This window comes from Seriola lalandi, unplaced genomic scaffold (assembly GCF_002814215.2).
Source record: "Seriola lalandi dorsalis isolate HSWRI2012SDOR001 ecotype SW California unplaced genomic scaffold, Sedor1 jcf7180002054393, whole genome shotgun sequence".
Classification (NCBI taxonomy): domain Eukaryota; kingdom Metazoa; phylum Chordata; class Actinopteri; order Carangiformes; family Carangidae; genus Seriola; species Seriola lalandi.
The window spans coordinates 127342-145478 of NW_019524946.1; the positions used below are offsets into that span (position 1 = coordinate 127342).

The window sequence follows — 18137 nt, forward strand, 5'->3', positions numbered from 1 at the left end:
GGGGGGGGCACACACTACAACTCTGCAGTTAAAACGCACTGTTGATGCTGTTCAATAACAAACCCGCACCACAAAGTAACTACGTACATTTAGTGCTGAGATACAGTTTTGAGATTTGTGGACTTGAGATTTTCACATTATGAGGAAACACTGTTTCTGTTTCCACTGAAATCATTTCACAGTCACTGTTCCCCTTTCAGATATTTGATTAATTCATTTTACATCTAGAACACATTCAGTTCAATATGTTTGCACTGTGGTAGATGTAAGTAACCCGAGGCAACTAATGTCGTTAAAATTAGCTCCACCTTAACAACATTTAAATGCTACTTACACATTAATGCACTGGTGATAATATTCCCACACAGCACATGATTAACAAAAACTCTCAACTGCGGAATTTTGCGTGATGTTTACTTTTACTTTTGACAGTTTAAGTGAAGGCTGGGTTGCTATAGTAACCATTCAACTGCCCAGTGGCCAAATACATCCATCTTTCTGACAATTTGACTTGATGTTATTTGTACTACCACAAATCCACTTTGATAATTAGCTAATTATCAGTCGTTGTGCCCTGTGTAAAACTCTTTACTTTACTCTAGTTCATACTGGGATATATCTCTAAATAAAGTTGTGTTTAACCAAATTATGTATATATAAACTAATAATAGTTATGTTCCAGCACAGAAAGCCTGGCTGCAGCAGGACGAATCCAGAGGGTGGGAGCTGAACTGCATTTTGCATACAGTTTGAATTGTACTTGTGTAACAGTGTTTTGTGATATTGTTACTTTTTCTTTTGTGGAAAATTCAATATTTTCTCCACCACTGCACCTAATAATAATAATAATTCCAAAATAGATTATCCAGTGAGTCTATTGGCCAAATTTAGCAGGAAGCAGTGGGAGACGTCCCAGTGTGTGACTGGACGTGTAACCAGACCGTCAGTGTGTCTGTGCAGAGACCACCCACCCCTCCATCCACCCGCCGGACTGCATGACTCACATCACATCAGTAAGAGCCGAGGACAGAGACCTGCACCCTCACCGCGCGACTAACGCATAGATCGAGCGTAATAACGCGACACTGACTCATTTGTAAAGCCACCACATGCGTTGCACGCACGCGCCGCTTTGTATAGGATAGATGAAGGTTACTCACAGATGAAACCCTGCGTCCTCTTCCCGCCGCTCGAGCCCTTCAGATCAACAGATTATATGATCTTTCTCTTGTGTTCCTCTGTAGCAGAGTCTCACTCTGTCATTTCTCTTTGTCCTTTCTATCCGACTTCTTCCGAGCATGTGTCACACCAGCCTCCAGCTGCCGCTCCGAGCTGCGCATTCACAGCTTATATACCGCTTCACGCAGTTCGACCTGTCGACCAATCAGCAGCGTCCCCGCCGGCAGCTCCCTCCTCCCCAATCCGCCTAACGTATAAGGAAACAAAGATCGTCTATGGCTGCGAGATGGAGTCACGGCACGGGTATGACCGAGGGGAGTCGACTGTTTGATAACAGCTCTGGAGCCCCTGAGACTCGACCACCAACCAGGCTGCTGCCCAGGAACCCCCGACCCCCAGGGGCCCCAGACGTGTCAGGGGCCCCAGACGTGCAGGGGCCCCCGACGTGTCAGGGGTTACCTGGCATCATGTGGATGTTTGTAGTTTGATTGTTCACAAGTTTGTCAGACTGATTTCTGTCATGAACACACAGAAAACGTGGGGAAAGGCGGTATTATTCCATCATAGCAGTACTGTAAGGCTAATACGTGGATGGTTCAGTAATAAAATGTCAGAAAGAAATTAATAATATTAAATAATGGATAAAAATTAAAAAAACAACAACAATATAATAAATAATAATGAAAAACATATGAATTCATTCAAATTGCTTGTTTTATCTAACAAACTGTAAAAAACCCAAATATATTGAGTTTACTATCAAAGGAAACTGGCAAATATTCACAACTGAGAAACTGGTTAGTTAATCCAGCCAATCCCAGGTTACCACCATATCATGTGGCAAAATTTAATTATTTACATATTTGTTGTAAGTTTGGACTAAATAAATAAAAGAATATCGGCTGTGACTTGTCCTCCATGTTCTGGCCTTGTACGTGGATTCTGGGTAAAAAAATCTAGTTTACTGGTTTACTTTCATTGTTATAGTTTATATGTGTTGCTCATTTGTTGTTTTATTTATTTATTCATTTTCTTTTCTTTTCTTTTTCTCAAAAAAGGGAAGGGAGAATATTATTCCATCATTAACAAAATGTTCTACTTTTTACAGCATTTTAATGAATGTAATTACAGGCCGCTCTTGTTATAATTTTTAATCATTTTCACTGTCAACACATGAACACAATACAAAACACATAAGAGTGTAAAATACAGTCTTTATTTGGCCTCGTTTACTCTGTATCACTTCAAGTGCTGTAGTAAAACACACACAACTGGTAATGATTTGTTCAATTTGTACCAGTTCAGTTTTAGTTGTTGCTATTGACAGAAAAGGAGGCAGAGGTCAAGAAATCATAGTTAAAAAACATTTTAATAAGCATTTAATTCTATTTCTTTCTATGGAAACCCATAAAATAGCAGTGAAAAGTTGCCACACTGCCACTTTTTTGGTTATTGATAGTGTTAATAAAGAATAAGAATAGTAATACAGCATTAAAGAGACAACAAACATGTTTTTAAATATGGATTTAATACCTGAATGTAACAACTTTAAACTTTTTTATAACTAACTAAATGTAAAACCTGAGCTTGCTAACGTTTTTTATCTGTGAATTTTACCCTCAAATAATTTATTTCAGTCCAGCCAAGTCCTTATATTTCCTTACATATCCTAACTTTAGTATATTTATTCATTTATTTGGCTTTTTCATTGTATCTGTTTCTGCTCCACCTCATTTGTTTTTGTGATTTATCAGACTTGGCTGCGGTAACACTGCAGTTGTTGTGATCGGCAGTGTGAACCCAAACACAGACACAGACTTTGGAGTGAGATGAAAGAAGAGGATTTGTTGAAAGGGCAGCGGGGAGTCGGGGTACGAACGAGCGGGGAGGCTGCCGGCTGAGGCCGAGGGCAGGAGGGCGGTGAGGACAGGCGGGGCCGGCGGGGGCAGTTCTGGAGGCAGCAGGGGGAAGTGGGTTGGAGGGAAGGTAAGCAGGCGTGTGAGTAATGATCCTGGAGCATGAGGAAATAGTTCACTACGAACATCAGAGCACTACAAAGGCTTGGAGCTGGAGGCGGAGGTGATATACTGCAGGATGAGGAGCTTTAAGGAACAGACAAGGACTCATGGGAGAAACGGGGGAAGGGTGAACACAAAGACGCAGAAGGTAAAACTAGAGGCCTGGCTCTAATAATTGTACTTTATTTGTCTATCAATCTATTACAGTTGGATTTTTTAAAAGTCACAGTCACAGTATCAGTGATCGATGACGGCAAAGGTAAAGAGGTGAAAAGGCACCAGGAGCATTGCACCATTCACCTGCATGTGATGTAACTAATAAGAGATAGTGAGATAATCAATGTGAAAAATCCACTTACAGGAAGATACGCACCTGTCGAGATGCTGATCATGTTTTACTTCTGACTGACGTCACGGCCTTGAATGAGACAGGTTAACCTTTGACCTTTAAAAAAAACAACGACACCAGACACAGGTTAAAAACATTATCTACAAACAGGATCAGTGAGATGATCCAGAGACAGACAGCAGTTCATCTCAGGTGAGTTCCTCCAGTGCGGCTGCCGGAGGTGTGTCACATCACTTGACAGCCCAGACTTTGCATTGTTGTGTTAGTGTGTAGTGAGGTCAGTGTCTGAGTTTGCTATTTACTCAAACTGTTGTTAAACTTAACTTTCCAGCCAATTTTAATTCAGTAAGAACAAAGGAAGTTTCTTCTTTTCTTTGTGAGGTGGTGGGGATAGTGTCTGGAAACGTAAACAGAGTGGGAGCTCTTCTCCTTCCCCACCTCTCAGATCGCCAGACTTTCCCTGAGCCAGAGCAGTGCATAATAAGAGTCTGGTCAATTTTTCCAGCAACCTTTCACTGTGACTTCAGCTTCAGCCTCATTTCTCTGCAGCTGTTGCTCGGAGATATGAAAAATACTGAGTCAGTGCTTTGAAAAACAAAACACTAAGAGGAACAAGGAAACAAAGCAACAGCAGCTGTTTCTCTGGTCGTTTATGCCGTTTCTGTAGCAGCGTTGGTAACACAGTTTGGCAGGTACTGAGCTGATGACTAGGATATTTTTAAGACCAGACCTCCAGGCGGTTTGGTCCTTATTATGAGGCAAATGGAGAAACTGTTAGTTCAAGTTTTTAAGAAAAACAGGAAATTTCTTCATGCCACACATCATATCTCTGCCTGGTCACATGGTAAATATTCAGTTAACTGACATTTATGCTGCATATTGGCTAAATTGCATGCTCTTTAAATTAAATTGCATTACAACTATTTTCTTCACTTACTTGCCACATAATTTACTATTTTTTTCTTAAAATCTGTAACAACTAACACTTTCACAATTTCCCCTGATATTAGTACAAAATTGTGTCAGACTTCCTTGTAAATATTTTAGTTATTTATGGCTGAATATCAGCCAATTTTACAGATATTACTTGGAAAAATTCCAGGAATTAAGTTGGAAAATACAGGACTTTTGTTTTTACTTTATACTTTATACTTTTATAGTGTATTTTTATTATGAATAATAATCCGTCAACCACTTTGTTCCAGTTTCAAATATGTTTGTGCAGATGTTCATGTTCCCCAGAGGATGACTCTCTGTGACGTTTGTTCTCGAGCACTCAGCTGAATAAAGTTTTCTGTTATTCAATGTGACGTCTCGGAGTCGACTCAATGCACCGACACTAAATTTAGCACATTCCTGTTCTCCAGGGGATGAATCTTGTTTACCTTGTTGATCCTCGGGGAGAACGTCTCCACAGCTGTTGAATGTAAAGTAACAGACATTCATGTTCCTCACAGGGTGTTTTCTTTCACTCTTATGATCAAACTCCTGCAAAATCAGTGACCTTCCCATCAGCCTCAGCTGTATTTTCTGTTCAGTGCTAAGGAGCAAATGTTCAAAATTACCAGCTAAAAATTAACATTCTTATTATGTAAGTTTGATATAAAAATGTTGTTGAAATGAGATTTTTCATGATCACAGATGGGATTATTTTTTGCTAACAACCATCTCCTTGTTTTGCTCATGTTACATTTCGATATTGTGTCATCGTCCTCTCAGTTTCTTCATTCCCTCCTTCCACTGACACAACTCTTGTGTTTCAAAGGTTCTGGTTTGCGGCTCTTTCCATCATGACGCAACAGGCTGACCGCTGAGTTTCTTGTCTCATAACTCACCTCGCTCATTGGATGAAGTCACCACAGCCGGAACACAGGGAGCCAATCAGTGAGTAGAATATATAACACACTCACAGGCTGTATGTATGTGGGAGATACGTTAACACGCTGCACTGTGATGACATTACAGGCCAAGGTTGTGAAATGTTTCCGTCATAAACTCACTTCAAAGCTCCCTGACTCCGACTGCAGCGAAAAGAAAACTTGTTCTTATTGTTATTTATGTCCAGGAAAAGTTTTAAGACTTTAAACTAACTCAATTCTAAATACTTGATTGTTTTATCATAAAAATAATAAGAAAAAAAAAGTCAAATGAAGTAAAGCCAGATAAATAAAACCAGTGACTTTGCCCTGGATCGTTAACAGCAGGAGCATGAATGTTTTTAATTTCATGGCATTCTTCCATGACATTGATATTTCTTTGATATTTCTCATGTGCCAGTGGAAGCTGTGGCCTGATGATGAGGCTGAAAGGACGAGTCACTGAAGGTCTGAACTCACCCTGCAAAGTTATTACAGCGGTGATTATCTTATCTTTCATCTGGGAGATAACAAGGTAAACATTGGAAAAATACCATCATGTTACAAAGTAATTTAGCAGGAATGTGAATTCCTGCTAACACAGAGCTAAAAGGCCGTGTTCAGAGCAGAGGAAGAGCAAAGCAGCAGCACATGTCTGTTTATTTCCTGCACTTTCTTCTTCCTTTTCACGTTGATATATTTTCGAGACATGCTGATGTACAGGCTGAAACCTGCAGCAAAACAACACGACCCAACCTGACTAGAAGAACATGATTTAGATGTTGATTTGGGTCCCGGGCCAGGGAGCTTTTTCTCATTTAAGTCGTTCAGGAAACGGGATGCCTCCCATTAGAGGCATGTTCAACAAGGAGGGGACAGCAGAGCGGATCCAGAACACAGAAGAAAGACTACATATCCCATGTGGCCTTGGGACACCTTCAGGAGGAGGTTGGGGAGAAACTGGATCAGGTTACCTTGCTGAGCCTGGGTCACATCATGTTTCAGTTCTACAATATTTCGTTAACATGCTAACATATGTCAATCAGCATGCAACACAAACTACAGCTGAGCATGATGGGAATGCTAGTTCTGTTGATTTTGCTGATGATGGTGCTTGAATTCATCCCGAGAGGGTCGTGAAGGTCTGCGCTAAATTTGCACCAAACTGAACTAAAGTCCAACTTCAGCATCAGCAATCTTTATGAGCGAGGCCGTAAAGTCTTCTGGGTAAATGAAAGAAAGCTGTGCATAGATACAGTATGTTATGGTATGCAGACAAGCTGCACACTTATATAAGATGCAGATGTTGAATGGTACAGAATGTGCTGACAGCGTCTATTCTGCCAGAGCAACCCTGTGTCCTAATTTATACAGATGCATTTAAAGGCTACTGAATATGTTCAGGTGTTTTTGTGTCAAAACAACCGATCCTGCAGAAAATATATCCACCTGTAGAGATTACAGCATTATTGTAACCTGACACACCAGGAAATTTGGAAACTGTGTGAAAAAGGCCAGGAGCATAACTGCTTCAAAGAGTCGAAGGCTTTAACAACTGATTAGCTTTAATATGAGATTTCGTTAGTTGTGAGCAGAGTTACGGTTAACGTTATACTGTATGTTTCTTGGATTTATTTTAAATTTTCTTTATTTCTAATCCACCAACATCAAGCTCATCAAACTGCACCAACATGAGCCACAGTTCATGCTCCAGAGTTATTTATTTTTAATCTCTTTAATAACACGAGAAACTAAAAGCAGCATTTTCACTGTGGTTGCAGAAGCTAGAAGTCTAGACTCTGGTGTTGATTTAAGTTGATCCAGTTTGTCAGGACTCACTCGTCCAGTTGACCGAACTGTCCAACTTCATCTCTGTAAAAACCAGATTTATGTTCATGTTACCTGGTTGATCAATGTCATTTTTACTGCATGTGTCAGAGTACCAGTATGTTGTGGTACTACATACTTGAATTACATACTGTACTTTATGAATGTACAAAAATAATGACAGGCTTCAGGTTGCACAAATTATCCGTCTGAATGTGATCAGCGGTGCAGACTTGATTTGATTTTGCGGACAAAACACATCCACAAACACACCCATCTCCTTGTGTCCATAACACCTTGCAACATTATGTTTCCTACGATTTTCTAATGCAAATGAGTCGTTTGTGAACTCAATCTTTAGGGTCGCAGAAGCTCATCACTACTTTGAAGATGGCGTCTTGCCCTCCTGGCGATTTCACAACAGTGGCTCAAAGGTTCATAGTATCTCTGCACAGCCTCTAACCCCTGATGTGGTTCATGGGAATAAATAAATCTGTCAGTCTACGGTTCATCTGAAAGGTCATGTCATGGGTTTGTTAGAATTCAAAGACACCTGCAGTAAATGCTTCAGATTTCAAGTAAACCGCTCTGACTGCTTTCTGTGTGAAAGCAGAGCGGCGTGAGTCTAAAGATGCCGTGAGTCACGGCGTAATCCCGTCCAGGAAGCCTTCCTTTGTCTGTGTGTGAGCGTCACCGGGATGTGCTTCCAACAGCAGAGATCACAGGCAGAGGATGAACAGATCAGAGCCAGACAAAAGGCCTGGGAAGGGTTAAAAGTACACAAAGCATTCCTCCTCTGCCATTTTTCCAGGAACAGAGAGAACATTTGAACAAGACAGAGACACAGTGAGGTACAGTGGTCAGACACAGAACAGGGTTTTAAACTTCACACAGCCCAAAGAAAACAGCAACGGATGAGATGTGCAACGTAAGACATTTTACATGAATGTGTGTCTCTAACGGCTTGTGACGGGGACAGTTTCTGAGCGACCACGTCAGAAATCAAATGTTTTTTTTATATAAGCTAGTTCATCACGAACGGCAGCACTGGAAGAGAAGGCCGTGACAGAGAGGAGGAAGACACGATGTGGTTTTTAAAACAGGGATAACAGCACACGTTAGTACAATCCTTTGTTCCTCTCTCATCTCCACAGAGCCGACCAATCACGGGGATAAGTTACGGAAAATGGTCGACAATCCAACATCGTAAAGGTGCGGGGGACAGGGTTTCGGACACCATCCAATCTGCAGCTCAGAAGGAGAATAAATCCTGCTTAAAGTTACCAGATGTATTTTGAAAGACAGATGGGACTCAAGATCAAGCGGCAACTTCCAGGGCTGAACTTGTTTTACATTTTATATAACTGTGCATTTTTATATAACTCACCCCTTTAAATTATATTAAGGCTAAAGGTTATGTATAATTGCTGCTTTGAGTGACAGGTGGGTGCCACAAAGTTTCGGCTCCACAAACCTCTTTGCCCATTTTTGGATTAGCCAGGAGATAGGCGGAGTCAGGCACTGGCAAGATGGCGATGGAGGAGCAGCCCACTCTGAGCTTCAAAACCTACAGGTAACATCAAGCAGGATACGTCCATTTATATATCCAGTCTATGTTTTGAAATCAGAGCCTTAAACAGTATGTAACTTCTGTCGCTAAGGGTCTCACAATCAAAACAATAGCAACAGACAGTAAGAAGAAGCACGGGATCATGGGAGTTGTTGTCAATCCCCGTCCATACAGGAGAGACAAAAAACATGTTTATTCCTGCTGTAAAGTCGGGCATTTTAACATGGGAGTCAATGGGGAATGACTCACTTTTGGAGCCAGCCTCTAGTGGCCATTAGAGGAACTGCAGTTTGTGGCACTTCTGTTGTTGGCGGTTGAAGTTGCCGCTTGATTCGAGACTGAACCTTAAAATGAATGTTCACACAAACAAATTTCTGCACAATCTCTGTAAAATGTGTGTGATGCTGACACTGAATTCCCACAAACTTCAAATCTCTCTGACATTACAGAAATGCTGAAGTCGCAGCGGAAAAACCTCCTGGTGTCACATGTTGTGTCGTTGTGTCACAGCATCGTAACAACAGGCCACACAAGGACAGAAGCAGAAGTTAACAACCTTACAAATGCAGTTTGGAAAGTTAAAGGTAAAAAGAAGCTCTCACATGCTCAACAGGAAGTCATTACTCAGCTTAGTTTCATTTCATTTTCTAGTGTTTCCTTGTTTCTAGTAGATTAAGAAAAAAAAATCTGCCTTTTCTTTTATATTTTTAGTTCATCGTTCAGTTTAATAAAGACAGAAATAAAACCCAGGTTTTTACTTACAAAATGAATTTAACTATTTAAATTCAATAACCTCAGACGTGTTGTTGATGCTTTACCTGCGCACACTGTAGCACCAGAATGAATGGAGGTGTGGGAATCGACCCCTGACCCTGTTGCTGCCCCCTCCCCCTCCCCCGGTCTCCGGTCTCGCCTCAGTCTGGGTCACTCCTTCCTATGGAACGGGGCGGTTTGTTGACAGTTGGATTAAAACATTACATAAATAAGATTATGTAATACTCTCTGTCTTTGTGCAGAGAGGCCGACTGATTAGTGGTGACGTAACACTCTGCCGTCGGGGCTGAATGGGCAGCACTGGGATTAATGGCCACAGTCCTTAGTGCCTTGCTCAGCAGAACTCCAAACACTGGCTGCTGGGAAGAATGTAAGATGACTTCCAGGATTTAGTCTATCTTTATAAAGTCAAAAACTTACACCACATCGCTCTATTATTTTACTTCCAAGTAAGAAAGTAAGTAAGTAAAGTACATTTCTAAAGCAAGCTGCTGCACAAAGGATGTTAAAATGTAAAGTGAAAACACAAAGAGAAACAAACCAACGACAACATTAAACAACCAGGGACAAATACAGAATTATAGACAGGGAAAGGGGAGATTCTTAGCTCTGGTAACAACAGGTCGGTGAGCCAATCAGAAGAGAGGAGGCTCTGAGCCTCTCTATTAATACATATAGTATTAATATAGAACCAAGACCTGCTGTATGATCAATAAAGACATGGACATCTACCTTTAGACTATATGGGACCTTTACTGAACTTTACTTATAAAGCATTTTCTAAAGTTACATGAAAGAGTTTTAAAAGTTTAGGGTCTTATCTCTGATGGAGGGAAGCCAAAAACAAACAACAACAACAACTACAACAGAAAAAAACTAGTTTTTCCACAATACATTTCAAATATATATAATACTTTAGACACATTTTACCCAACAAGTGTTTAGTGTTTTATTCTTTGACACTGAGAATCCGAGTATCAGTTATCAGTAAGAATTTGTAATATATTTGAATGGAAGCAGGTAGCCAGTGAAATAAGGCTCGAACCAGGAAATTAAAGGGCAGCTTCACAGTTTTTCAAATCAGTCTTAAAACAATGATCCGGTGCTCATACATACACTGAGAGAGTTTTTGCCTGCTGTGATCACTCCTCCTGTTCACACTTGCCCTAAAGAATGTATGGATCTATAATTAGTCTGTTTTATCTCTATTCAGTTGAAGGAAACTCTGAGACAGACATTTTTGGATGGATTATATTTTCTGAAAATGGTTTTTCTGGGTCACAGTTTAGAGAAAATGGTTTGTCATCTGTGTAAAAGTGTAAACTGATAAACTTTCACCATCAGAATATAGTTCACACTCATACAGTGGGTCACTAGCGACCGAGATTATGGCAAGTACTGAACAAACAGCCTATAAAGTTCAACAGGTATGACTCAGCTTTTTGTGTCGACTCCTTTTGTTACTTCATAAATGTTGTGCGGCTCCGGACCTGTCCATGTCCGGAGCGGTGAGTTACTGCAGGTTTTATGATAAATGACTTTAGAAGAAATTAGTTGTGTAAGAAGCTTTGATGCTTTTGTCCCTCAGACAAGTTTTTCCTTTCTTTTTCCTGGGAAGAATTTGCTTCTGTATGTGTTACGCAAGAATGGATGTGAATGTCAAGACTATTCTCGGTATGTATGTGACTTATGCTCGTTATGTAATCGAATTGTTTCAAGCCTGCGTGGTGCCACGTCTCCGAATGACTGATTCAGTCAAACTAAGCTTTTTCTTTCATATGAGTAGAAATAATAACTTCTCCTATCCTGATTAACTGTGTTCTTCTCTGTGTGGATGCTCTACACTCAGTCTCTGATATTTTTTTTAATTATTTTGCTCTTTTTTTTGTCTTTTATTTGACAGAACATCCTAAAGACAGAGAGATTCACACAACTGTACGTTTGCAGTTTAAGTGGTTTCCTACATTCGACCACTGGGATGTGAAGATTTAAACACTTTCCTCTCAAAGTGAAAGGAATAGTACAATTCATGCCAGGGTTATGTCACTCTGTGCATCATTACCGTTTGGTGAAAAATCATGGTGTAAAATATGAACTACAACTTCCCATAATGCTTTGGGGATGTCTTTTTTTTTTTTTTTTGCCTATAAATTTTGGTAAATCTGCACCATTTGAATAATAACTCCATGTAATCTATAGTCGGGTATCAGATACAGAGATTAAAGGTAATGGACACAACTTCCTGTCTGACTAGAGCTTTTCCATCAACTGTGGATCCAAGTGTCCAAAACTACACATTTCTATGTGCATTTATGTCAAACTGCAGGAGAAGAAATGAGGCTCGTGCATCTGCGTCCGTTGCCACAACGATTGAGATTTTTAAAACAGGGCCAGGACCATTGTACACACAGCTTCATATATCAGACCGGGAGAATGTACAGAGGGTCGTCTGTTGTCTGATGACTGTCAGACGAAACAGATGCACGGCATGTTTCTGTCAGATGTCTGTGTCTCACAACAAGCTTTAACAGCTCCGTCTCTATAGGAACTTGGCAACAACAAAAGAGATTTACAGCAAGGAATGTTAAACCTGTTAGTTGCAGCTCAGTCTTTAGCATCGTTACAAAACCAGTAATCCATGATGCAGCTTTTTTTAACACAATTGTTTTCTGCTGAGAAGGTCGGAGCGTTCTGTCAGCCATTACTAACGGCATGGTGCACGAATAAGCTGAGAATCTAGTGACATTAAAAGGGTGTGAATGTAGCTCAGCTCTGCACACGACCCACGGTTGGGTTGTGATTCTGAAGAAGAGGATGTCTGTCATGTTTGACACTGAGCTACAACAGGCTCCACAACAAACACACCTGAGTCTGTGTGTGACAAGTTAAAGTCAGTGTTTGTTTAAGATGCACAGTCACAAAGACACAAACATAAACCTGGATATGATTTTTATGAACAACATCTTTGCCCCTTTCTTCCTGCACATTAATTTATTCTGTTTCTCTGGTTGTTATTTAACTTTCACACACATTTACCCCCTTTTTCCTCCCCAGTTTACTCTAATCTCTGCAGTAAATTTCCCCCTTCGTTCATCTGTCTTCTATCTCTTTACTCCATCTCTGACACGTTAACATTTCAGGGTTTAAAGTACACTTCTTCCTTTCTTTTTTTTTACACTTTTTTACAATCCATTTCGTAGAGGTTGTTTTCCTGCATTCTTCCGTTCAAGGACGCAGCTGTTCTTCTTACAATCTGAACTAACTGATCAAACATTTTTGAAGGTTCACTCTCAAATTACAGTAAAAAGAAAAAGAGAAAACTGTCACTTCCTCGATTTAAATCTGTTTGGCAAATAACAAATTATGAAACTTTCTTTCCCATAATAACAGTTATATAACGAGAAGTAGAAGCGCAATGTAATGCTTCTTAATGAGCTAAGCCTGTAAAGATTACTTATGTTGTTCCTGTTAAAATGAAAAAAGGAAACACTAAAACGAATCTGCCACGTTTTGAAAAAGGAACATAGCGACATCCATTTCTGTCCCCAAGTCCTCGAAACTCAACCACAAAACTCATCCATCCCTCCAGGACGACTCATAGACCTGATTTCTGATTGGACACAGGTTCAACATCATTTGTCTCCGTCTTACAAAACATTATAGCTGTGTCCAAAAATTCAGGGGTCGCATCCTTCAGAGGCTGCATTTGAAGACGACTGGGCACCGTTAATGAGAGCAAACAACTCCTACAGGGAGCCCAAGGATTACACTTTTAAATGTAAGTATTGGGTTTCAGCTTATAGCTAATGGTACAACTGTTAAAACCAAGGGCCAGTGAAGGTTTCTAGGCAACAGCACGCACAACAAAAATCCTCTGTAGACCAGACCGTCTCATTTCCATTCGGCCCCTGAATGGGGACACAGCTCACGGTGCAGGTTTGGTTACGTTCAGGCACAAACACTCGTGTGAAGTACTTGGTCCTGAATTATCTTTTCTTTTTTTTAATCTTATCTACATTTACATTTTCTGTCTCTAAACAAGAAGAGAGGGAAGAGCAGGTATCAGGAAGATGAAACGTCCCACAGTTCACAGAGCATAATGAGAGCAGGTGGAGTGAAACTTTGAATGACTCAGCTCTTTTCCTTTGCGGCGGCAGATGGAGGCAGATTAAGAAGATGGATGTTTGGTATTTGGATTTTCCTTGTGTAAACCTGTCGACCGGCTCTGCTTCTTTGTTCCCTAAAAATCCAGACAAAAAGCCAAGAGACCTGTCAGCCGTGTTGCTAAGGGACAGATTCATAAACACGTCCCTCTGTATCTGCCCATTATGTTCAGTATTGATTTGATTAAACTTCAATAGATGGCGCTATCGTCCCCAGTGCGTATCGCTGGCCTTGGGGAAGCACCGCAGCACTTGTTTACGTGCTGTATTTACCCAAAATGTAGATAATCTTACTGCTCTCACATGACAGTGGTGACTTGTGCAGATTCTACGGTGGCCCTGAGAGCTCAAATCATTGCGGCTTAACAAAACACATGCAAATAGACATTACACAAACAAATTCAGAAAACATCATCAGCTTGATGAGACGTGCTGCAAAGACACACAACGCAAGCAGATACAGAAAACACACTGCAAGTAGCACAGACGACAACAGACGTGTCACCAAGGCGACACAAAAAAGTGATGAATGCACTTGTTGTTCAATACTTTGTGAAGTTAAAAGCATTAAACAAGTGTGTCCCAGTATTAAATATAAATAATATTATTAAATATTCAAAAAAGGGATTTCTTAAAGCCTTTTCTGTAACATTTGTCCGATGCTACAGCCAGCAGGCAGCAGTTAGCTTAGCTTAGCACAAAGACTGGAAACAGAGGGAAACAGCTAGCCTTGCTTTGTCAAATGGTAATAAAATTTCATAGCATCAAATGTTGAGCCAGGTTTCTCTTTTTTGTCGGTGTAGATGAACCCTGCTGTGTCAGACGGACCGGCTTCATTCAGAGCTGCTTTCTTCCCGCCCTGACCCTTGACCTGCGAAGAAGTGGGGGCCAGACTAAATTCCCTCTTTCACAACTCAGACCGGTTCCTACAAAGAAAACACACACACATGGACACGTCTAGACACACCGCATCACATGGTCGACCCCGTGACCCTGTGTCGATGAGCAGACCCCCAGAGGTCACACACACACACACACACAAACACACACACACACCCGTCTCTCTCTGGTGAACTTGCTGAACTTGCCAACCCCTGAACTCCTTCGTACTTTTGATCCTCAGACTTCATCGTTTTAAACCTGCGTTACCTGAATCTGCCTCTAAACTTTTATTATGGGCTGAAAAGTTGTAAAAGGCAGAGCTCTCTCTCTCTCTCTCTCTCTCTCTCCAGCTGGTCGAGTCATTTGCAGATTTTAGAAAATCTTATTATGGCCACTTCTCACAGAGCACGCACTGAAACTTGTGCTGAAGGTTTTTCACTCACCCTGTTGGTCAGTTTCTCTCGGTATAAGCCTCTTTGTAACATTCACGGATTTACACTGATGAATGAAGAAAGTTCCTACAGAATTAGACCTTGTGTTTGATTCTGTTCTGGGCGGCTTCAGGGGGAATTACAGGGTCAGTGAGGATCTGCAGATACAACGTCACATTTTTAACCTAAATAACAGAGTTTTCCTGTGTGTAAGAAAAGTTTTAAGAAGGACGTGTAATGTGAAACATTTAGTGTCTTTTTATATGAAAAACCTTGTTTCACTTTTTCTTAAACTTGAACTCCTTACTCCATCTGTTGCTCACATGGCAGAAGGTTTATAACCATGGACGTACTCTCCGGGGCTGAACAGTGAAGCCGATGCGGAGGTGCCTTAAGAGGAGGAGAGCTTGGGTCGCAAATTTTACCCCGACAGTTTTGAGAGACGCTGATAAACAGTGTTTTTCAAAGATGACAAAGACTTTCTTTTTTCTTTTCTTTTGATTATATTCTTAAATTACATTCATGATGGCTTTAAAAAGGTCTTAAAAACTCTTCAACACCAAGATAGAAAGTTAAAATGAGCGCAGTGCAAAGACTGGATAAAATGTTGTGAATAGTTTCCATTGGGCTCAAAGCTGTTACTGTATGTAAGAATTAATTTGTGCTTTCTTTTATTCCTGCAGCTCACATCTGTGGTACGGTGGATGGATGCGCAAAACTAAGGTCATCACATGACTCACTATCACTGGGTGAGGAGCCCTGGAGATCATCAGCTTCACCTGAACCTCAAGTTCTGTTAGTGAGTTATATGATGAAGTTTATGGCGCTACAGTGACTCACTATCGCCTCTTGAGGAACAGTGGTAATACAAGATGAGACGGACTGTTCAGGACATCTTGCACCGGTTACACAGTGAAGCTTTTTAAGGAAATCTGCAGTCACTTATTTCTGCCCCATTAACCCCAAAATCCTTCTGATCAAAGGAATGCATTGTATTAAGAGTTGCTGTGTAAACTTTAATAAAGGGCTGATTTGTTTTAGCATTTGTAAGTGTCCTTGATTTTTAGTCTTAATTCATATATATGTATTAGGTGAACCTGGATGAAACTAATGCAGTATAATGGAACAGGCCTGCAGTAAATCTTCCTTCATGAGGATTATAATGTTCGGTATTTATAAGATGGCGACGTCCATTAAGCCAAACTCGAGGCTTCAGAACAGCAGTTCATAAACCAATGGGTGTCGTCGCGGCAGTTTGCCACTTGGTTGTAACTGGATTAAAGGTTAAAACGCACAAAATGCTGAACTGCACTCTGGTCATTTCTGTAGACGTTTTTGTTTGTTGTCACGTTGGTTTCATTTACTTTAGAAACGGCAACAGAGACACTTTGATCTTATGACTGTGGTTTGAGAAATTAGAAGAGATCTCAAAAGTGTTTCATTCATTTCTATGAGATCTGAGAGAAACCAAAATTAGACCACGGCTTATTTCTCCTGTTTCTGGTTTTTCTCGAGGAGAAAAAGACTCAAAATCTCAAATGACTCTCCTTTTAAGTTTCAAATGAGATCTCATCAAGCTCTGTCAAAAATGATTTAAATGGCAGGACCAGCAGGTTTGTGTCGGTCTTCAGTTGATCACTGTGCAAACGGAGGCTCAGCTCTCACATCACACATTTCCCATGATCAACCATCAGCACCATGAGGAAGTTTTAATGTCAAGTCTTCTGCAGTTTCACTTACTTTGTTAATCCGTCTTCGACTGAGCTGAGGAGAAATTAGTTTACGAGCCGCTTTGTCCTCCATCAGAACACAGCAGTAAAAAACTCGTTGACAACCTGCTTCTGGAGAATTTAACAGTGTTTGTCAAAAGATTAATCTGTGACTCACATTTACAACCAGACAACCTGCTACTGACCCACTGCTGCAGTAAACATGACAGCACATGAAATCCAGAGTGAAACACAAGTAGTTGACGAACTTTTCGACTTCAAAACGGATGATTCTGGTAAACTGCATCATCATCATCATCATCATCATCATCATCATCATCTTCTGTTTATCAGGCAGCAAAGAAACCAGAAAGCAGAGACAGCTAAAGGAGGAAGGAGATTCAAATCTGCTGCAAGCTGTAGATGAATGAGTCGTACCTTACAGTAACTGTGTGTGTGTGTGTGTGTGTGTGTGTGTGTGTGTGTGTGTGTGTGTGTGTTTGTATAACATGACCATTTGTCACACATATCCTTATCTGACAGTAAATAACACCATAACTACACACAGGTTACATCCTGTAATAAAGTCACAGTCATCAATAATGTGAGTGCGTTTTAAAACATTATGCACGTGTGAAATTACTGAACTGAACAACGGCTGTAGTGGTGACCTGAAACACACTGTAACCAAAACCCCACAGGTTCGAACCCTCACACCAGCTGGGAGAAATGACAGAGCTGTCATAAACTAGATAAAGGTAAAAAAAAACAAACAAACTGCGACCGACACGTGCTGTTTGCATTCACACATAAATCTTCTGAAACTTTTCCACAGTAAACACTTTTATCAGTTTGATCCACAAAGATAAAGGAGCAATAAAGGTCAAAGTTTAGAAGTTTTTTTAACTAAAGGGCTGTAAAACTTTTCCACCATTGTGTTATTAGTGCTGTAAATAGCTTAAGTATCTCCATGAGTTGTGTGTCAAACTGTCGGCCATGTTGGTAACCAGGTACAGACTACAACACCTGGCTTGCCATTGTTCACAGCACCACAGTATTCATCACTGAGTCTCTTGACACGCTGCTATTATTAAAACAATTATAGTCACTTAAAGTCCATCTGACCTTCAAGTTGACTGTAGTTTTAGAGACATTTTGGTGTTGAAGGAAATTAGATCAGTCGTCGTCCAGGTCGCTAACACCTGGTCACATTACCAAAACGCTGTTCACCTGGAGGAGTGGAAAACTGACCTGCATCAGAGAGGGAGGGTGGGGCATGAAAGGTTAAATACAGGTTTCTCACATGACAATGGCTAATCAGGTCATTCAGTTTACAACACTGAGGTGTAAACAGGTGTGTGTGTGTGTGTGCTGTGTGT

General features: G+C 40.6%; 1 protein-coding gene and 1 long non-coding RNA gene across 6 annotated transcripts in view; one reads left to right on the forward strand and one right to left on the reverse strand.

Annotated features, from left to right (window-relative positions):
• Positions 1-1338, reverse strand: part of LOC111657331 (oxidative stress-induced growth inhibitor 2-like) — a gene marked incomplete at its 3' end in the record, with an annotated part of 11707 nt that extends 10369 nt beyond the window's left edge. Inside the window, exon 1 of the mRNA XM_087174902.1 lies at positions 1161-1338. The remainder of the gene's footprint in view (positions 1-1160) is intronic.
• A 1809-nt stretch (positions 1339-3147) lies between these two features.
• Positions 3148-16089, forward strand: LOC147818931 (uncharacterized). 5 transcript variants are annotated; one of them, XR_015437459.1, is made up of 5 exons: positions 3416-3738; positions 5312-5430; positions 5824-8441; positions 9249-11247; positions 15733-16089. It is a non-coding gene; the product is annotated as an uncharacterized LOC147818931 (long non-coding RNA). The 5 variants fall into 5 exon arrangements; XR_015437463.1 differs by having other exon boundaries at positions 9249-9383; XR_015437462.1 differs by lacking the exon at positions 15733-16089 and adding an exon at positions 11477-12533 and having other exon boundaries at positions 9249-9383.
• The last annotated feature ends 2048 nt before the right edge of the window (positions 16090-18137 follow it).